The sequence below is a fragment of the Salmo salar genome, chromosome 14 (assembly GCF_965601325.2).
Source record: "Salmo salar chromosome 14, fSalSal1, whole genome shotgun sequence".
NCBI lineage: Eukaryota > Metazoa > Chordata > Actinopteri > Salmoniformes > Salmonidae > Salmo > Salmo salar.
In genome coordinates, this window is record NC_138304.1 from 30,688,960 (window position 1) to 30,712,111 (window position 23,152).

General features: G+C 39.7%; 1 long non-coding RNA gene across 1 annotated transcript; it reads left to right on the forward strand.

Annotated features, from left to right (window-relative positions):
• The first annotated feature begins 361 nt into the window (after positions 1-361).
• Positions 362-3,097, forward strand: LOC145860339 (uncharacterized). Its single transcript, XR_014380334.1, has 2 exons — positions 362-1,024; positions 1,327-3,097. It is a non-coding gene; the product is annotated as an uncharacterized LOC145860339 (long non-coding RNA).
• Positions 3,098-23,152: the final 20,055 nt, after the last annotated feature.

The following is a 23,152-nucleotide window of genomic DNA, read 5'->3' on the forward strand; positions in this document are numbered from 1 at the left end:
ATAGTTTCCAGAGGTGGAAGGAGCTGGAGATCAGGCTGGTGTCCAAGCAAACTATTGATGCCCAAGCCCACAGGCTATTGTCGGAGAGACTCTCCACTGGCAGCAGGTGCTGCAGAGGCTCATAATGTAGCCCTGATACACGTAATGGCTCCCCAGAATATTGCGTTACGTGGGACCAAGGACAGGCTGAACGAGCCAAATAATGGGAACTTTCTGAAGTTTGTGGAAATGCTGGGTATCTTTGATGGAATCATGAAGGAGAGTGCACTCCAAAAGAAACACATGTGCCCTACCTCGGTAAAATATTTCAGAATGAAATCATTGACATGCTGGCACAAGAGATCCAGCAGACAGTGTGCAGTGAGCTAAAAGCAGCCAAATATTTTTGATGGGTCATTGCGCACGAGAGAGCACTTCCTGGAATTTAGTGAACTGCTTGATGCAACGGGGGCGAGCATGACCGAGTTGCTCATCTCAAAAACTACAGAAACATGGCATCGCCATCATGGACATGAGAGGCCAGGGGTATGACAACGGGGTGAATATGCGGTGGATACACAGCGTAGTTCAATAAAGAATGCAGGAAATCAATCCAAGGGCCTTTATTGTGCCATGCAGCGCGCACTCGCTGAACCTGGTTCTCTCTGATGCAGCATCACTTTGCTTGGAGGCGGCTGAGTTTTTTAACACCATCCAAGAGATTTATACATTTTTATCCGGATCTACACACTGCTGGAACATGCTGAAAGAGCACGTAAAAGATGGACTCACAGTGAAACTCCTCAGCGCCATGAGATGGGAGAGCTGGGTGGAGGCTGTAAAACCCGTGCGTTACCAACTCGGGGAGATTTATGATGTCCTGTTGTCGATCGCCACCAAGCTCACAGTCAGCTGTGGTGCTAAAACAAGGTTGGAGGCAAACAGCATTGCCACCAAGATGAACAACGTTGTCTTCATGTGCGCAATGGTCATTTGGTATGACATCTTGTTCGAAGTGAACATCACCAGTAAGAGTTTGCAGGTGGTGAGTTTTAACCTTTCACTAGCAGTGGCTCAATAGAACTCAACCAAGTCTACCGCTCCGATGCAGCTTTCGCTGGCGCATTAGCAAGCGCAAAAAGAGTTGGCAGAGGAGATGGGTAATGAGCCCTGTTTCCCAGTGCAGCTCACAGTCCGTCCCAGGAAGAAAAGGAGTCTGTTTGGCTAGGAGGGAGAGGATGAGCCTGTGACTGACCCTCAGCAGAAATTCAAAGTACATTTCTTTAAATAGACTACATCCTAATCTCACTCTCTTTCTCTATCTCTATCTTTCTCTGTCTCTCTCAGATGATTTGATTTCAAGACGATGCACCGCTACCGAGAGAAAACATCGCTGACTGCAATGCAGAACCAAAGAAGAGGAAAGAGGCCACTTTAGGCGGAGACAAAATAAATAAATGGTGAAACAAATTCGATATGTAAATAAACAAAATTCGTTAAGCCTGGGTCAATGACATGAAGCTTATTTTACACTGCTCCAGCGAAACGAGGCCCGCCATGCATATATGAAAGCACTTGTTTGTAAAGCTTAAATGATCTCATCCTTTTTTACAGTTCTACAGGAATATTAAAATATTTGTGGGGTCGTGCCATGCATGAGAGAGCCACGCCTATGGTTCATAGCCTCAACCCCGCAGCACGCACGCACACACACACACACACACACACACACCAATTTATTTATGGACTGCTGAATGTATATTTCTTTCTCTTGCTTTGTCTGCTCTTTTCAGTGTTATGTCTGTATCTGATAAGCTACCCAGGAAAGACCTGAAAATAGCCCATATTAATATATGTATCCTTAGAAATAAGGTTCATGAAATCAATAACTTGCTAACATCAGATAACATTCATATATTAGCCATTTCTGAGACTCACTTAGATATTTCATTTGATGATACATTAGTAGCAATACAAGGATATAACATTGATAGAAGAGACAGAAATGCTTATGGGGGAGGTGTTGCTGTATATATTCAGAGCCATATCCCTGTAATGCTTAGAGGAGATCTAATGTCAAGTGTTATTGAAGTGTTATGGTTGCAGGTTCATTTGGCACATCTAAAGCCTTTTCTTTTGGGGTGTTGCTATAGGCCACCAAGTGCTTAACAGTCAGTATCTAAATAATATCTGTGAAATGCTTGATAGTGTATGTGATGTAAACAGAGAGGTCTACTTTCTTGGGGACCTGAATATTGACTGGTTTTCATCAAGCTGTCCGCTCAAGAGGAAGCTTCTTACTGTAACTAGTGCCTGTAATCTGGTTCAGGTTATTAATCAACCTACCAGGGTGTTTACAAACACTACAGGAACAAGATCATCCATATGAATCGATCACATTTTTACTAATGCTGTAGAACTTTGTTCTAAAGCTATATCCGAACCCATTGGATGCAGTGATCACAATATAGTGCTTATATCCAGGAAAGCCAAAGTTCCAACAGAAGGCCCTAAAGTAGTATATTAGAGATCATACAAAATATTTTGCTGTGACTCTTATGTGGATGATGTTAAAAATATTTGTTGGTCTGATGTGATTAATGAGGAGCATCCAGACACTGCACTTGATGAATTTATGAAATTGCTTCTTCCAATTATTGATAAACATGCACCTGTTAAGAAACAGACTGTTAGAACTATTAAGGCTCCATGGATTGATGAGGAATTGAAAAAATGTATGGTTGAAAGAAATTGGGCAAAAGGAGTGACTAATAAGTCTGGCTGTACATCTGACTGGCTTACTTACTGCAAATTGAGAAATTATGTGACTGAACTCAACAAAAAGAAAAATAAACTTTAATATGAAGCCAAATTCAATGATATAAATAATTATGGAGAAAAAAAACGTTGGAGTATTTTAAATTAAATTATGGGCAGAAAGACAAATTCAACTCCATCTTTCATTGAATCAGATGGCATTTCATCACAAACCCATTTGATGTTGCCAATTCATTTAATGATTATTTTATTGGCAAAGTGAGCAAACGTAGGCAGGAAATGCCAACAACGAACAATGAGCAATTCTATTCATGCATAAAAAACAAATAATGAATGAAAAGCAGTGCAAGTTTGAATTTTGTAAAGTTACTGTGGGAGAGGTGGAAAAATTCTTGTTATTGATCAATAATGACAAATCTCCTGGCATTGACAACTTAGATGGAAAGCTACTGAGGATGGTAGCTGACTCTAAAGCCACTCCTATATGTCATATTTTTAGTCTCAGCTAAGAGGAAAGACTTTGTCCTCAGGTCTGGAAGGAAGCAAAAGTAATTCCACTACCCAAGAATGGTAAAGTGGCCTTTACTGGTTCTAACAGCAGACCTATAAGCTTGCTGCCAGCTCTTAGCAAACTGTTGGAAAAAATTGTTTGACCAAATACAATGCTATTTCTCTGAAAAACAAATTAACAACAGACTTTCAGCATGCTTAAAGAGAAGGACACTCAACATGTACTGCACTGACACAAATGACTGATGATTGGTTGAAGAAATTGATAATAAGAAGATTGTGGGAGCTGTACTGTTAGATTTCAGTGCAGCCATTGATATTATTGACCATAAGCTGTTGTTGAAAAAACATGTTTGTTATGGCTTTTCAACCTCTGCCATATCATGGAAGCAAGACGGAGCTGCTCTTCCTCCCGGGGAAGGACTGCCCGTTCCATGATCTCGCCATCACGGTTGACAACTCCCTTGTGTCCTCCTCCCAGAGTGCTAAGAACCTTGGCGTGATCCTGGACAACACCCTGTCGTTCTCCACTAACATCAAGGCGGTGACCCGATCCTGTAGGTTCATGCTCTACAACATTCGCAGAGTACGACCCTGCCTCACACAGGAAGCGGCGCAGGTCCTAATCCAGGCACTTGTCATCCCCCGTCTGGATTACTGCAACTCGCTGTTGGCTGGGCTCCCTGCCTGTGCCATTAAACCCCTACAACTCATCCAGAACGCCGCAGCCCGTCTGGTGTTCAACCTTCCCAAGTTCTCTCACGTCACCCCGCTCCTCCGCTCTCTCCACTGGCTTCCAGTTGAAGCTCGCATCCGCTACAAGACCATGGTGATTGCCTACGGAGCTGTGAAGGGAACGGCACCTCCATACCTTCAGGCTCTGATCAGGCCCTACACCCAAACAAGGGCACTGCGTTCATCCACCACTGGCCTGCTGGCCCCCCTACCTCTGAGGAAGCACAGTTCCCGCTCAGCCCAGTCAAAACTGTTCGCTGCTCTGGCACCCCAATGGTGGAACAAGCTCCCTCACGACGCCAGGACAGCGGAGTCAATCACCACCTTCCGGAGACTGCTGAAACCCCACCTCTTTAAGGAATACCTAGGATAGGATAAAGTAATCCTTCTAACCCCCCCCCCCCCCCCCCTTAAAAGATTTAGATGCACTATTGTAAAGTGGTTGTTCCACTGGATATCATAAGGTGAATGCACCATTTTGTAAGTCGCTCTGGATAAGAGCGTCTGCTAAATGACTTAAATGTAAAAATGTAAATGTAAATGGATTCAGAGCTATCTGTCTAATAGAACTCAAAGTTTTTTTTTTATGGAAGCTTCTCTAATGTCAAACATGTAAAGTGTGGTGTACCGCAGGGCAGCTCTCTAGGCCCTCTGCTCTTTTCTAGTTTTATAAATGACTTGCCACTGGCATTAAACAAAGCATGTGTGTCCATGTATGCTAATGATTCAAACATATAAGCATCAGCAACCACAGCTAATGAAGTCACTGAAACCCTTAACAAAGAGTTGCAGTCTGTTTTGGAATAGGTGGCTAGTAACAAACTGGTCCTGAACATCTCTAAATCTAAGAGCATTGTATTTGGTACAAATCATTCCTTAAGTGCTAGACCTCAGCTGAATCTGGTAATGAATGGTGTGGCTGTTGAACAAGTTGAGGAGACTAAATACTTGGCATTACCTTAGATTGTAAACTGTCATGGTCAAAACATATATACAGTTGAAGTCGGAAGTTTACATACACCTTAGCCAAATACATTTAAACTCAGATTTTCACAATTCCTGACATTTAATCCTAGTAAAAATTCCCTGTTTTAGGTCAGTTAGGATCACCACTTTATTTTAAGAATGTGAAATGTCAGAATAATAGTAGAGAGAATGATTTATTTCAGCTTTGATTTCTTTCATCACATTCCCAGTGGGTCAGAAGTTTACATACACTCAATTAGTATTGCATGACACAAAATTGCTTGTGTCATGCACAAAGTAAATGTCCTAACCGACTTGCCAAAACTATAGTTTGTTAACAAGAAATTTGTGGAGAGGTTGAAAAATGAGTTTTAATGACGCCAACCTAAGTGTATGTAAACTTCCGACTTCAACTGTATAATAGGAGCCTATTTCTTCCTATTCCAAAAAAACAAGTGGTAAGCCTACCTGTTTGACAGACACAATTATCCTATCCATAGATGTCGGAGTAGTCAAATACTCCAATACTGTCGCATGCACTGATTAAATACCTTCGTGTCTGGGAAGGGCTTGGTGTGTTTCGTTAAAACCAGGTATCGAATTGAGTGCTTTTTTTAATATTTTGAAATAAATACATGAAACATATCCAAATTATATCAAATGTTCTGTAACAATGCAACACTTCTTTGGGATCGGTGTCCCTTCCACAGGACGGTTGCGCTAACATAGGCTAATGCAATTAGCATGTAAGTAACAACAACATTTCCCAGGACATATCTGATATTGGCAGAAAGCTTAAATTCTTGTTAATCTAATTGCACTGTCCAATTACAGTAGCTATTACAGTGAAATAATACCATGCTATTGTTTGAGGAGAGTGCACAATTTTTAACATAAAAAGTTATTAATAAACAAATTAGGCATATTTGGGCTGTCTTGACACAACATTTTGAACAGAAATGCAATGGTTCATTGGATCAGTCTAAAACTTTGCACATGCACTGCTCCCATCTAGTGGCCAAAATGTATATTGCATATGGGCTGGAGTAATATATTATGGCCTTTCTCTTGTATTTCAAAGATTATGGTACAAAAAAATACAAAAGAACGGTTGGTTTTTTCTTTGTATTATCTTTTACCAGATCTATTGTGTTGTATTCTCCTAGATTGCTTTCACATGTCTACAAACTTCAAAGTGTTTCCTTTCAAATGGTACCAAGAATATCCATATCCTTGCTTCAGGGCCTGAGCTACAGGTAGTTAGATTTGAGTTTGTCATTTCAGGCGAAAATGGAAGAAAAGGGGCGGATCCTTAACTAGAAACAGGCTCTAAAATGCCCGCGAAAGACATGACTCTGAAGAATATGGGGATATATTGATTCCTCTCTATGACATTCTGAAGCTGAGCTGTAGCCTATAATATTCGGGGAGATAAAAAAAATGACAGCTATTCTGTCCCTATTAATTGAGCTTTTCTCTTTCTGAGAAGAGAAGAGTTTGTTTTAACCCAGGCAGCTTTTAGAGGGAAGCACTTCTGTTGTTGGGTCGAGTAGCCAGCAGTTGAAGCTGACATTGTTATTTTTTTTGCATCAGTAGAGCCTCAGTCTGGGTGGAAAGGTAACTTTTGAAAGATTCAGAAGGATGTCTAAGATGTAATTATTTGCAAACAGCGTTGCAAACAAGACACTCTGGTTTGACATTGAGAAATATGGTAAAGCACACACATCCCTGGGTCGCTCGTCTTTTCAGTTTGCTGCAGCTAGCATCTGGGACGAGCTACAACAAACACTCAAACTGGACAGTTTTATCTCAATCTCTTCATTCAAAGACTCAATCATAGACACTCTTACTGACAGTTGTGGCGGCTTTGCATGATATATTGTTGTCTCTACCTGCTTGCCCTTTGTGGTGTTGTCTGTGCCCAATAATGTTTGTATGTTTTGTGCTGCTACCATGTTGTGCTTCTACCATGTTGTGTTGCTACCATGTTGTTGTCATGTTGTGTTGCTACCATGTTGTTGTCATGTTGTGTTGCTGCCATGCTATGTTGTTGTCTTAGGTCTGTCTTTATGTAGTGTTGTGTTGTCTCTCTTGTTGTGATGTGTGTTTTGTCCTATATATATATAATTATTATTATTATTTTTATCCCAGCCCCCGTCCCCGCAGGAGGCCTTTTGCCTTTTGGTAGGCCGTCATTGTAAATAAGAATTTGTTCTTAACTGACTTGCCTAGTTAAATTAAGGTTAAATAAATAAATAAAAATAAGATACTATGGTTATGACTTGAGGTGTTTCTGAAGAGGAGCTTCAGAGAGACAGAGATGAGCAGGACAGAGATGACAGTGGCTCAGTGCCTGGGCTAGCTGTCACTATATGTGAACAAACTGTGCAGTGAGGAAAGGAAAGAGGACACAGCAGGCGATTAGGTGAAGGGTGCACTCGTAATACACCCTCAGGGGACCAGTGTAAGGCAGGCAGGCCGGCAGCTCAGCTCAACGCCGAGCTGAGGCTGAGCCAGGGTCACTGAGCAATTAAGATCGGTAGGAGAACCCTGTGACTTAATCCTGGTGGATCTGTTGGTCGCTGAGTGCCTGGTGAGAGCAGAGGGTCACTTTCAACCCATATCAATCCAACCGGTGTGTCTGTGTGTGTTAATGCACCCATCCACACTGGACTGGCAGAACCGCAGCAGGAGAAGCTAAATCAGAGAGATAGCCCGGAGCCCAGAGAACCAAAGGGACAAGGGCCTCAGCAGCAGTGTGTATAGGGGGAATTATTCTCTCCTTCCCCTATAATTGTGTCTGATGGATCCTTTGGCCCTCCTCCCAGATCACAAGGCAATATACTGCAGTGCCTTAAAGTATTCACACCCCTTGACATTTTCCACATTTTGTTGAGCTACAGCCTGAGATTGTGTGTCACTGGACTACAGACAATACCCAATAACGTCAAAGTGGAATTTGGTTTTTAGACATTTTTACATATTAATAAAAAATCGGAAATGTCTTGAGTCATTAAGTATTCAACCCCTTTGTTATGGCAAGCCTTAATAAGTTCAGGAGAAAAAGTATGCTTAACAAGTCACATAATAATTTTCATGGACTCCGTGTGCAATACCAGTTTTAATTACCTCATCTCTGTACCCCACACATACAATTATCTGTAAGGTCCCTCAAATATGACTTTAAAACAGTTACAGAGTTCAATGGCTGTGATAGGAGAAAACTGAGGATGGATCAATAACATTGCTGTTACTCCACAATACCAACCTAAATGACAGAGTGAAAAGATGTAATAATGTACAGAATACAAATATTCCAAAACATGCATCCTGTTTATAATAAGCACAAAAGTAAAACTGAAAAAAAGGTGTAAAAGCAATTCATTTTATGTCCTGAATACAAAGCGTTATGTTTGGGGCAAATCCAATCCAACACATCACTGAGTGCCACTCTTCATATTTTCAAGCATGGTGGTAGCTGCATCATGTTATAGGTATTGTCATCGGGAAGGACTAGGGATTTTTTTGTTGTTGATAAAAATAAACTAAATAGAGCAAACAGACTCTGTGAGAGAAATTCACCTTTCAGCAGGACAATAAACTAAAACAAAAAGGCAAATATACACTGGAGTTGCTTACCAAGACGACATTGAATGATTCTGAGTGGCCTAATTACAGTTTTGTCTTAAACCGGCTTGGAAATCTATGGCAAGACTTGAAAATGGCTGTCTAGCAATGATCAACAACTTGACGCAGCTTGAATAATTTTTTAAAGAATAATTAACAAATATTGTACAATCCAGGTGTGCAAAGCTCATAGAGACTTACCCAGAAAGAACTACAGCTTAATCATTGCCAAATGTGATTCTTACATGTATTAACTCAGGGGTGTGAATGCATACAGAACCAGTCCAAAGTTTGGACACAACTTTGAGAGAATGCCAAGAGTGTGCAAAGCTGTCAACAATGCAAGGGTGACTACAATGAAGAACCTCAAATATAAAATATATTTTGATTTGTTTTACACTTTTTTGGTTACTACATGATTCCATATGCGTTATTTCATAGTTTAATGTCTTCACTACTATTCTGCAATGTAGAAAATAGTAACAATAAAGAAATACCCTGGAATGAGAAGGTGTGTCCAAACTTAAAACTGGGACTGTATGTAAATTAAATATTTATGAAATGTTCAATACATTTGCAATCATTTCTTTAAACAAGTTTTCACTTTGTCATTATTGGCAATTGTGTGTAGATGGGAGAGACATTTTTATTTCAATCCATTTTGAATTCAGGCTGTAACACAACAAAATGTGGAATAAGTCAAGGTGTATGAATACGTTCTGAAGGCACTGTATATCTTTTTCTCAGTGTCTTTGTTATCCATTAGCTGCTTAATTAATTATTTATGGGAGGGTTAGAGGGGGGCGGTGGGTGAGAGAGCATTCCCTGGGAGTAAACATAGCTATAAATGGAGGGATGACTGCAATAAAACTATATGGAAAACATAATTTGGCCTTTACAAAGATGGCCTTCAAAAAACTCCTTAATAAGCCATGCTGTATTTTTAGGCTTTACAAACATTTGCAAGCAGCCAAGACTACACTGACTACATTTGCTGACAAGCGAGCAGTTAGATATGGTCATTTCATAGAATGTTTGGGAATGACATATACTAAGGCTTTTGTGAAAATTCGCCATAGCCCATCAGAGCTACAGTAGACCTATATTTTAATAATTTAGGAATTTGCCAAACGGCCTGCCATCATTCACTTTGAACTGGACTGTGTGTTTACAGGCAGTAGCAACAGTGTGACTTTAGATCATTAGAACACATACGCCAAAAGCCACAAAATAGACCTGAATGGATTTCTGCAAATATGTAAATACCATGGAAATCCTCTAACATTTGGGAACTTCACGGTCCTACTGATCAAACAACCATGACAAGGTAGGCTCTCTCCCTCAGTTGCTTATGCACATCAACAACAACAACAACTAATGCTAGCCAGAGTGAGATTAACTAAAATCTATCAAGGGAACACTAGATAAACCCTCTCCAACTTTTTCAGCTAACTTAGTTGACTGTCAAAATTGCACTGATAACGGATGGGGAATAGTAGCCTGCTCACCCTTCTGCAGCTTGCCTGCAAATGCATGCTTGTCCCAACCCACATTTTGACAACTGAATGGGAACTTGCCTGCCAAATACATTTGATTGACGAGATATGCTAACTGTGAATAACAGTTGTTAGCTAGCATTGTGATTCACATTTCTTATTAGCTAACCAAATGACTGTATCTCTAGCTGTAGCCACTGAAAAATATGAGGGGAAAAGTCACTCACTCACCCACTCCTCCAATGTCATGACATCCTCCCAGCAGCTATTTAGCTAGCTAACATTAGGCTTTTAGTTACTACATAGATAGCTAAATACTATAAATTCTGTAGATATGCTAGCCCAGGGGTGTCAAACTCAATCAGCACATGGGCTGTGTTGAAAAAAACACAACAAATTCGCAGGCCAGACATAGCCTATTTCATTTGTTTATTTTTCGACCCCAAAAATATGGCCTTTGGCCTTTATAATGTCCACTTATGTACATAGGATGCGGTATATTGCATAATATGCAGGGACCATAATAAAAAAGTATTTAATAACTCCAAATAACAAACATGTTATAGGTTGTTGTAACATTTCAGCTTAAAACATATTTTCCTTTTTTTGCACTGCATGGATCACGGGTGCGGTTGAATGAAGCAAGGCGCACTCAAAATGTCTTGTAGTTGAGTAGCCATCCTAGGCTACTGCTCAAATATTGCTGGAATAGGCCTACATATTTCTCCTTTGCATGGTATTTTGTGGCAGATTTTGTTTTTTAGTTATTCATTGTCATGTTTTAAAAACCGCAACATTTTCGTAGCCTAGCTACGTATGTGTACACTTGGCCTCCTCTGTGCACTGTAAATGGGACAAACAAAAGCAGCGCAATTGAAGTTGAATTCACCGATGTGAGTGCATCGGGCTGTAATTTCATAAAGTAGATGACTCAATTGTTGACTAATTTATACTCACTTGTGTCCTATTCAGCCCACAGGCCTTGTTTTTGACACGTGCACTAGCCTATAAGCCATGTTATGACTGATTTATGATCTTTGCCCTTGCTAGTTTGATTGTATTGACATTCCAAGCATTAGTTACAGTCGTCCGTATTTGTTCAAAATATTGAGTCATTGGCTGCATTCCAAACATGTAAAAGACACACCCACTCCCCTCAGCCCTCAAATTAAGTGGACACTTCTGATGACGTATCATGACATATGATGATTTGACACTTGCAGGACGAGGGAGAAGAATTTATGAATTTTAAATTGCCGCCCTTGCTCGGGAATTTGTCACTTGTTCGTCCCACGGTTGTGTTTTCAGTCATCATGAAACCAACGGTAGCTGTTGATTGTGCTTTATATGCACTACAGTCAATTATGATTACATTTCATAACTTGGCAAGAAGACAACGCATCCACAGACATCAAATGCTAGCCATCTGACGATATCAGGTAAATAAAAAATTACAATGTATAAGTGTGATGTATGCTCTAGCTAATGTTTCCAAAAGCTAACCAAACAAAAAATAATGAATTACTTTTACGATATGTGTTTTTTCCATCGTGCATTCGTAGCACAACTTCTAACTTATTTACATTTGTTTTTACTTACACTTGTATGTTGACTTCTCCATATTGATGTTGGTTTTAAGTTTTGGCAGACTTTTCTTAGCAGATGTAGTACAATCATCGCAAATAATTATGGGGCGTTTCAGGCCCCGGAGAGAACAGAATTGTACACTAGCAAAATCGATCACAAACGAGGGCTGAGGGGCTTAATGCCATCTTCCCTTGTTTGGCTAATTGTTTGGACTGATGGCAAAGAAGTCCGCGGGGATTCCCCAAAGGGCATAAGGCGAGGGTAAGTGGAGGAAGGTGTGTCTTTTAAGTGTTTCAACTGACTCTGACAGGTGAACTTGAGGTGAGGAACTGAGTTTCAGGCCTACCAGAGTTACTCCTATAATCTAACAATATAATGCTTATCTTTATAAAAAATTATTCTGGTTGAAAATGTACGATTCATCTATATCTGTATAGCAGACGCAGTAGCCATCTAACATAAAGAAATGCATGTCAGTGTTGTGGCATGCAGCCAGCATATCTCTCTATCTCTCTGGGTTAGGCCTAAGCTTCCATTCCTTTATATAGGCTACATATATTTACTTATACAAATATTAACATCACACAGTGGAATACATATGGATGTCTGTGAAATTTCTCAAATGTCCGGTAAATTCAAATCTTCCCTGTCATGTTGTCCGGTGCCAACTTTTCTGAACGCACATATTGTTTTTAATTCCAATTTTTGAATATTCACAACAAAATCTGTGTCCAATTGGATGGAAACCTAGCTATGCGGTAGACACGCTAAAGACTTTGGCAAGTGCGCAAGTCCAGTAACACTTTGATTATTCCTGCACATCATGGTTTACCTGTAGCCACATAGATCTAAAGAATAAGCTTGTAGGAATTGTACTTAAACTCCCTCCTCATACTCATCTGTAGGTTAAGCATTTTTTCACCTCTATATCTGTGTCTGTATCTACAGTATGTAACTGTATTTATGTAAAAATAGGGACCACAATGGATATAAATCCGAGACTTCACTGTAAAAATCTTTGTGTATATATGTATTTTTTTTACTGACAAATAAAATCAATAAATCAATCCAAATTGTGCAGCGGCCATTTGATGAATGGAAAGGGACATCTGTTACAAAACACCAAAAAGTTGTCAAGTCTTGATACTGGGTAAGCCTACAAGGTAGAGAGGGATCCATTTTCTGTTTGTCGAGATTGACATAGTCTATTTATTGTGGTATTGAAAACACAAACCATGATATTGAAGTGCCCGAAGTCGCTATGCTTTGTTTATTGGTTGTGTGTTGCATTGGTACAGAAACCTGTTGGTGGAAAAATTGTTGCATATTTTTTTAATCATTTTAAATATGGCATCAAAATGTAGAAAATCTGATATCCCCCTAACTAAAGTCCATATTCATGTTTATAAACACAGGGTCACACTACAATTATTGTTATTTTGGTCGTAAACATTATTTTTAGTTAATTATATGAGGGGGTACAAGGGCAGTGTCATGTGAAAATATTTGTATTGTTGGGGAGGGGGGGTGCATTTTTTTATGACACCTTGAGTTGGACCAGCCCCTCCCCCCAGTACATTTTGATCTGTCCCTTACTATACGCCATGGAATTTCTGGTCAAATAGAACCTATTTTTAAAACCTCTTATAAATGTGTTTTCTAGCATAAACTAGGAATTTTATATTTTGACTGATGTTATGATTGCCTGTTTGTTTCATATCTGTAAAGAAGTTAAGTCAGTTCCACTTGAACGTCCACAGAGCAATCTCCACTCCAATTGACAACTTCTAAAGGACTATAGAAAATGACTGGCTTGAAATGGGGGAAAAGAGTGCCTGTGCATTTCATGAATTCGGAGGAGAAGCCATCACCTCCAGAGAATGTCCCCGGAGACCTATGTGAAACAGCAATCATTTCCTTTTCTCTCTCACACTATGCATAGTGTAAATGCTTTCAGATTACTGACCAAGTCACCATCTGAGCACAGAAAATCCTTTTATTATTTGGTTTCGTTAACACCTTGCTGCATACCATGCACAGTGAATGTACAATGTATGATATATAGATACTTTACAGTGCTATCATAAGTATTCACCCCCCTTGGATTTCTTTCACATTTTATTGTGATACAAAGTGGGATTAAAATGTATTTAATTGTAATTTTTTAGCAACGATCTACACAAAATACTCTCATGTCAAAGTGGAAGGAACATTTTTATCTACCTTTTTTTAGATTAATGAAAAATAAAACACCAATATATCATGATTAGATAAGTATTCAGCCCCTGAGTCAAGACATGTTAGAAACATATTTGACAGTGACTACAGCTGTGAGTTTGGGTAGCTCTCTAAGAGCTTTGCACACCTGGATTGTGCAATATTTGCCTATTATTCTTTTCTAAATTCTTCAAGTGTCACACCCTGATCTGTTTCACCTGTCTTTGTGCTTGTCTCCACCCCCCTCCAGGTGTCGCCCATCTTCCCCATTATCCCCAGTATATTTATACCTGTGTTCTCTGTTTGTCTGTTGCCAGTTCGTTTTGTTCGTCAAGCCCACCAGCGGTTTTCCCCTTGCACCTGTCTTTTTCTACTTCCCGTTTTCTAGTTTTCCTGGTTATGACCATTTCTGCCTGCTCTGACCCTGAGCCTGCCTGCCGTTCTGTACCTTGTCACACCACCCTGGATTATTGACCTCTGACTGCCCTGACGCCTGCTGTTCTGTACCTTATGGACTCTGATCTGGTTACTGACCTCTGCCTGCCCTTGACCTGTTGTTTTGCCTGCCCCCTGTTCTAATAATAAATGTTTGTTACTTCGACACTGTCTGCATCTGGGTCTTCTCCTGAAACGTGATATCAAGCTCTGTCAAGTTGGTTGTTAATCATTGCTAGATACAGTGGTTTGTCCTTTAAAAGTTGCAGCGTACTGCAGCACAGCTTGCGTGGTGCCGCAGAATTCTATGGCATGTTATTTAAGTGTCAGCCATCGTAACCATCAAAGCTAGTTAGTGCTAGTTTGACCACCAGAGTGCATCTTTGAGCAGCATTTGATAGTCTTCAATAGTGGCTGTACTAGAGAATTTAAAACCTTTTTTGTAAGAAAATAGTATATGGGACTGATTTTAAGAGATTTTGCTTAACCTCTTGGCGTTCCCCTAGGATAGGGGGCGCTAAAGCGATTTTAGAAAACAATTCGTGCCCATTTTAAACGGCCTCCTACTCAAACTCAGAAGCTAGGATATGCATATAATTAATACTTGTGGATAGAAAACACCCTAAAGTTTCTAAAACTGTTTGAATGGTGTCTGTGAGTATAACAGAACTCATATGGCAGTCAAAACCCCGAGACAGATCGAAACAGGAAGTGGAATTCTGAATTGCGAACTCAACTTCATCACGTTGCCTATTAATCACACCGTGAGCTATAGTTCATTGAGCACTTCCTATTGCTTCCACTAGATGTCCCCAGTCTTTACAAAGTGATTTGAGACTCCTACTGTGAAAACTGAATGAATGAGACGCAGTGGAACGTGGTCACACGGAGAGGGCCATCACCATTATGACGTCGACGCCCCTGATTACCCTCCCCTTTCGAAACGTTTTGAAACACAATGCAATCGTCTCCCTCGAATCTTATTGGCTCTCTTGTTGAAAAACGCCCTGAAGATTTATGTTATACAACGTTTGACATGTTTGAACGAACCTAAATGGGAAAAAAATGCATTTTGTCGAAATTGCTGTCCCGTGGCCGACGGAAGTTTTGGAGCAGCCTTCAGACGCGCTAACAAGAACAAGCTCTTGGAACATAAAGAAGTATTTTTTTCGAACAAAAATACATTTGTTGTGGACCTGGGATTCCTGGAAGTGATTTCTGATGAAGACAACCAAAGGTAAGGGATTATTGACAATAGTATACAAGACTAGATGTGATATGCGATTGTTCCAAGATGGCGCTGACCTGTAACGTTAGCCTATTTTTCAGAGTATCGCATCCCCTTTCATCGCAAAGTATGATTACCCAGTAAAGTTAATTTTAAATCTGGCATTACAGGTGCTTTCAAGAGATATTCATCTATAAATCTTAGAATGACAATATTACATTTTAAAAATGTTTTCGAATAGTAATTTAGTAAATTGTAGCTCTGTTTCATCGGATGCATTTGAGGGAAAATAGTTAGTCAACGTTACGCACCGATGTAAAATGCTGTTTTTATATATAAATATGAACTTTATCGAACAAAATAATGCATGTATTGTGTAACATGATGTCCTAGGTGTGTCATCTGATGAAGATTGTCAAAGGTTAGTGCTGCATTTAGCTGTTTTTTGGTTATTTGTGATGCATGTGGTTGGTCGGAAAATGGCTATGTGGCTACTTTTATGATATACTCCTCTAACATAATCTAATGTTTTGCTTTTGCTGTAAAGCCTTTTTGAAATCGGACAACGTGGTTCGATTCAGGAGAGGTGGATCTATAAAACGATATAATTTGAAAAAAAAAAAGTTTTTTTAAAATTATTAAATTTTGTTATGCTAATGGCGATATGATTTTTCGCTGGATGTCCGTCCCGAGGCCGCACAGGGGTTAATTAATTTGATTAATATTATGGTGTTTATATTCCAAGAAAAACAAAAAACTCTCTGGGTTTCCGTTAGGATGGAATGGAAAATATGGTGGTGTGATGGTTGGGAGTAGGCTACAGTTTATTTTACCTTTATTTAACTAGGCAAGTCAGTTAAGAACAAATTCTTATTTTCAATGATGGCCTAGGAATAGGGGCAGAATGACAGATTTGTACCTTGTCAGCTTGGGGATTTGAACTTGCAACATTTTGGTTACTAGCCCTACACTCTAACCACTAGGCTACCCTGCCACCCTGGCAGCACTGGGCTATTTAGCTAAAGAATCACTGTGTCGTGCGGGGATGCAGGAGACCGGGGTTTAATTCCTAGATGGGGAGGAATGAGTAGGCTGTCCTTGTAAATAAGAATTTGTTCTTAACATTTCTACACTATTTCTAGACCAGTCCCCATGCTTGTCTCAGAGCAGCGCGAAACGGTGCTAAAATAGTTGAAGGCTATTGCTTCAAATCCTATTGCTTCTAACTTCAATATGCTCTTTAAATAAATAAGACCTACACCACTTTTAACAACACATTAAAAAATATGACGTGACTCTCTGCCAATAATTACCTATAGAGGATAGGAGGATTCTAAATTAAAACATGGGTCTCCTGGTGGCGGCCGTCATGGGTATCGAACCTGCATATGTAGCAATGCATTTTGCACTGCAGGAGCTCCCATCCACTCGGGAGCCCCCATCCACAAAGTCTCAAAATTCAGAGTCGTTTGTAAAGGTATATTGTCCTGCTAATTACCCATAATGGGCTTTTGTAATACTGTACATAGTGTCCAGGTCAGGATAACCAAAACATTTCTTTATTAAAGACTAACAGAAAGAATGTTGGTACTTATGTTGGTACTTTTGATCCAAAGCCATGAATGAGTGAGTCACTCAGCTTTATACAGGTGCCGGGCTATATGACCGTGCCATCAACTTGATAATGTACAACAATATTTTGGAGGTTATTTCGTAAAAAAAAAAAAAAAAAGTGAGAGTTTGTAATCTGAATTAATATTTGTAAAGACCAAAACATTTATTTATGTTTTTAGAGGGAGGGAAACTGAGCCAATTGTGTGCCGCCCATAAAGGCCAAAATATAACCCTGCTAATAGGCATAATGGTGCTGTACAATGTGACCGTGTGTGTTTGAAAAACTATTTTCCATTAAGCAACAATTTGTTTACCTTCATTAGATAACTTTGTTCCAATATTTCTGTAATTCAGTGATATTTATTCCCATAGTAATTCGTTATGGATCCATAACTAAATAAATAAATAAACTAAATCAACTTTGCTAAACTTCGCTAACTTCGTATATGCTTTTACTTTTGGATTATAAAGCATTTAAAACATTTTGAAGATATAAACCACCTGCATTTGTTTAGTAGGTTATAACAGAACAGCATAACGGTCCGGACGGCCCTTGCTCTGGCTAGTGAGCAGTTGGTCAAGTTCTGTTGTCAGAAGAGGAATGGAAATGTCAGGGTGAACCGAAGACCTGATGAACCCACCAGATATGTTGACTCTGCCTGTCAGAGGTGGAGTTCCAGAACTCACAGGTGTGCCTGGCATGGATTGTGACTCCATCTCGTTCCTCACCCTCTTCAACGCGTCATTCTCCGCCTGTCTCTACGCCTGTCTCTCCACCAATGCCACCTGACTCTGGACCAATGCATCAGCTGTCGCCCGTATCTCTGCCCTCCGATAATGTTTCTCTTTCTGCTGGTCTGCCTTCAATGACTCGATCTCGGTCTTCAAAGTTTGAATCTGATCCATGTGCACCTTCATCAGATGAGCAGAATGGTACTGCCATGGTACCCCATTGATTACAGTGGCCTATGATAGAAACGGTAGATCAATTAAGAATTAAAAGTGATTCCAACACACAAATGCTGCATACACATTTTAAGAATCTAGCAAAACTAACCGCTTTCTTGGCAACCATGCATTTTTTCGGTGCGGCCCGTTGTCCAGCCCTTTGTCCACTGATCTCCACGGATGCTTGTCGACATGTTTGTATGCCACTCAGGCGCTGTACAATGTGATCTGTCGGGAGTGGGCTACAGTACTACAGTAAGAGCAAAATTATCCTAACAAAATAAAATTATAAATTATAAAAACAACAGTTTTAGTAAGTAATACTGAAGTCGTGCACAATTATCGGTTTCTATTTAGGTTTATGTTGCCGATTCAGTCAGTTAGACACAGTGGGACCAAAAGCATAATCAATACTCTAACTCCCCCTTGTGCTGGTCTGGTGACACAGGGTACCGTACTAAACCACAAATTACCTCTAAGTCCCGCAACATAATAACAAAACTTTTAGTGGAGCAACCACTGTAGCCATTTTAAAGTCTTGCCATAGATTTTCAAGCAGATGTAAGTCAATATTGTAACCAGGCTACTCATGAAAATTCACTGTCTTCTTGGTAAACAACTCCAATAAAGATTTGGCCTAGAGCAGGGGTACTCAATTCTTACCCTACGAGGTCCGGAGCCTGCTGGTTTTCTGTTCAAGCTAATAATTAATTGCACACACACCTGGTGTCCCAGGTCTAAATCAGTTCCGGGTTAGAGAAGAACAATGAAAAAATGCAGTGGAACTGACTTCGAGGTCCAAAGTTGAGTTTGAGGGGCCTAAAGTTTTAGGTTATTTTACTGCTGAAAGGTGAGTATATCTCTCAGTGTCTGGTGTAAAGCAGACTGAAGCAGGTTTTCTTCTAGGATGTTGCCTGTTATCTCCATTCCATTTATTTTAATCCTGAAAAACTCCCGTCATTGCCGATAACAAGCATACTCATAACAAGATGCAGCCACCGCCATGATAAAACATATGGAGAGGGGTACTCAGTGATGTGTTGTGTTGGATTTGCCCCAAACATATAGTAACACTTTGTATTGAGGACAAAAAGGTCCATCCTTTGTCACACTTCTTTACAGTAGGTCATTTACATATAAAAGGACACATGAGCATCAACATGAAGTTCATAGGAGCATGTCAAATTGGGTGTCAAATTAAAGCTACAAGTCTGTATTACTGAGAAATTAAGGTATACAGTATATACACTTTAACAGTTTTCCACTAAAACTTTTAAATAGGCAAAGGCTTTGATTTCTTGTCAAACAGATGGAAAAGGGGTCTTAGAATACATCTACCAGAAAAAGTAATAAGTTATTAGAAATACATCAAAACACAATAATATTGATGTTAAAGACCCCTGCCAACTAATATCAACACATATTTTGTTTTGGAGAAGACTTTCTGCCTTCTGTAAGTGTAGCCCATTCCTGTAGTCGAATGACCTAGAGGCCTCATGGGTGGAATGTTACTAATATTTTTCATAATTTCATAATTAATAAAGATGTATTTTTTAAACTCTGAAAATCCAGTGTTTCTATGTTAAACATTTTTGTTATATTTCAGTCTTCTATGATGTGCAGTGAGGGAAAAAAGTATTTGATCCCCTGCTGATTTTGTACGTTTGCCCACTGACAAAGAAATGATCAGTCTATAATTTTAATGGTAGGTTTATTTGAACAGTGAGAGACAGAATAACAACAACAAAAATCAAGAAAAACGCATGTCAAAAATTGTATAAATTCATTTGCATTTAAATGAGGGAAATAAGTATTTGACCCCCTCTCAATCAGAAAGATTTCTGGCTCCCAGGTGTCTTTTATACAGGTAACGAGCTGAGATTAGAGCACACTCTTAAAGGGAGTGATCCTAATCTCAGCTTGTTACCTGTATAAAAGACACCTGTCCACAGAAGCAATCAATCAATCAGATTCCAAACTCTCCACCATGGCCAAGACCAAAGAGCTCTCCAAGGATGTCAGGGCCAAGATTGTAGACCTACACAAGGCTGGAATGGGCTACAAGACCATCGCCAAGCAGCTTTTTGAGAAGGTGACAACAGTTGGTGTGATTATTCGCAAATGGAAGAAACACAAAAGAACTGTCAATCTCCCTCGGCCTGGGGCTCCATGCAAGATCTCACCTCGTGGAGTTGCAATCATCATGAGAATGGTGAGGAATCATCCCAGAACTACACGGGAGGATCTTGTCAATGATCTCAAGAAAACAATTGGTAACACACTACGCCGTGAAGGACTGAAATCCTGCAGCGCCCGCAAGGTCCCCCTGCTCAAGAAAGCACATATACATGCCCGTCTGAAGTTTGCCAATGAACATCTGAATGATTCAGAGGACAACTGGGTGAAAGTGTTGTGGTCAGATGAGACCAAAATGGAGCTCTTTGGCATCAACTCAACTCACCGTGTTTGGAGGAGGAGGAATGCTGCCTATGACCCCAAGAACACGATCCCCACCGTCAAACATGGAGGTGGAAACATTATGCTTTGGGGGTGTTTTTCTGCTAAGGGGACAGGACAACTTCACCGCATCAAAGGAACGATGGACGGGGCCATGTACCGTCAAATCTTGGGTGAGAACCTCCTTCCCTCAGCCAGGGCATTGGAAATGGATTGTGGATGGGTATTCCAGCCTGACAATGACCCAAAACACATGGCCAAGGCAACAAAGGAGTGGCTCAATAAGAAGCACATTAAGGTCCTGGAGTGGCCTAGCCAATCGCCAGACCTTATTCCCATAGAAAATCTGTGGAGGGCGCTGAAGGCCGAGCCTCGAAACCTTAATGACTTGGAGAAGATCTGCAAAGAGGAGTGGGACAAAATCCCTCCTGAGATGTGTGCAAACCTGGTGGCCAACTACAAGAAACGTCTGACCTCTGTGATTGCCAACAAGGCTTTTGCCACCAAGTAATGTTTTGCAGAGGGGTCAAATACTTATTTCCCTCATTAAAATGCAAATCATTTTATAACATTTTTGACATGTGTTTTTCTGGATTTTTTTGTTGTTATTCTGTCTCTCACTGTTCAAGTAAACCTACCATTAAAATTATAGACTGATAATTTCTTTGTCAGTGGGCAAACTTACAAAATCAGCAGGGGATCAAATACTTTTTTCCCCCACTGTAGATAAAGTGTAATACTGGGATGCAAACTCAAAAATGAATACATTTCAACTCTATATATGACATCGTACAGGTGTCTTCTTTTTTTAAGCCCATAACCATGTGCGTGAGGTGTATGATTTTATTTCAAAGTAGATTTGTTGAAGACCAAGAAACACTCTGTGTGACCCTGATTCAACCCACTGCAGTAATTAAGAAATTGCATTTTATCTTGAAATTACATTTTCTAAAAACCCACATATCTTTAAGATATTTTCTAATTAAAACTTAAAATTCCATTACCAAATCGGAATTTCTGCAATTGAATTGGCTACAATGGGACATCATAGGGGAACTCAGAGTTGTCACAACCCACAGTTGGATTCATACGTTTGGAAAGCACAGTAGAGGACAGTACAGCACAGCAGAGTAGAGTACAGAGTATAGTTCAGTACACTTCTGTATAGTACTGTACTGTAGAGTAGAGTTCTGTACAGTACACAGTATACTGTAGCACACCATAGAGTACTGGAATGTACTATGTTGTGCTGTACTGAACTCTACTGAACTATACTCTACTTTACTATACTCTACTGAACTGTGCTGAACTCTACTCTACTATACTCTACTGTTTTGTGCTGTGCTGTACTTTACTGTACTGTACTGAGCTCTACTGTACTTTCATGACCAAACTTATAAAACATAGATGTCTATGATTGGTTCAGATTTGGACCGGTCCGAACAAACCAAATTTGGTTTTGTTTGGGGGCAGAGCTCATTAAAATAATAGCCAGTGTGTAAAATAATATTCAAATATGCAAAGGAGGATATTGCATATTTATACCTTTGTGTACCTATTTAGGATACATGTACATCACCATGAAGAGAATGACATTCATATCCATAATTATGGATTTCTGTGTAGTACAGATCAGGTACCCATGAAATTCTGTTAGTGTACAAAAGTACTGAGTAATCTCTAATATTGTTGATCAACTACGATGTTGTTAATCCAGCCTCAGCTCCTTCTATCACAGCCATTAAACTCTGTAACTGTTTATTTTAAAATCACCATTTGCCTCATAGTGAAATCCCTGAACGGTTTCCTTCCTCTCCAGAAACTCATTTAGTAAGGACACCTGTATCTTTGTAGCTACTGGGTGTATTAATACACCATCCAAAGCCTAATTAGTAACTTTACCATGCTCAAAGTGATATTCAGTGGCTGCCCTTCTTTTCGAGGATTTGTGGTTGAATCTGTGCTTGAAATACTCTACTCGACTGAGGGAACTTACAGATAATTGTATGTGTGGGGTAAAGAAAGAGGTAGTCATTAAAAAAATCATGTTTACCCCTGTTATTGCACACAGAGTGAGTCCATGCACCTTATTATGTGATTTGTTATGGACATTTTTCCTACTGAACTTAAGAAATGTTTTGTTTGTCTTTTATTAATTTATAAACATTTTTTTTTTTAAATCACTTTGACATTATGGAGTGTTTTCTGTAGATCAGTGGCAGAAAAATCACAATTAAAACCATTTAAATCCCACTTTGTAGCTGAAGGAAATGTGAAAAAAATCCAAGGGGGGTGAATACTTAAGATAAGTATACATAGCTATATTTTCCTTTTGACCTCATCAGTGTTGTATTAGGATTAGCACATCGTTCACCAGGTGAGATGAGGAAAATGCCAGCCAGAGTAGAAAGGCTGTTAATTGAAGCGCAGCATAATAAAATGAGGGATGAGGGTAGGTAAGGATAGTGGTAGGGTAGGTTGGGGTTTGTGGAATCTGCACTTCAATAATTGATCAAACCGCTGTTAAATGGAAATGTGTTTACATCAATTAATCATCCCCCCCATATGCCCCTAA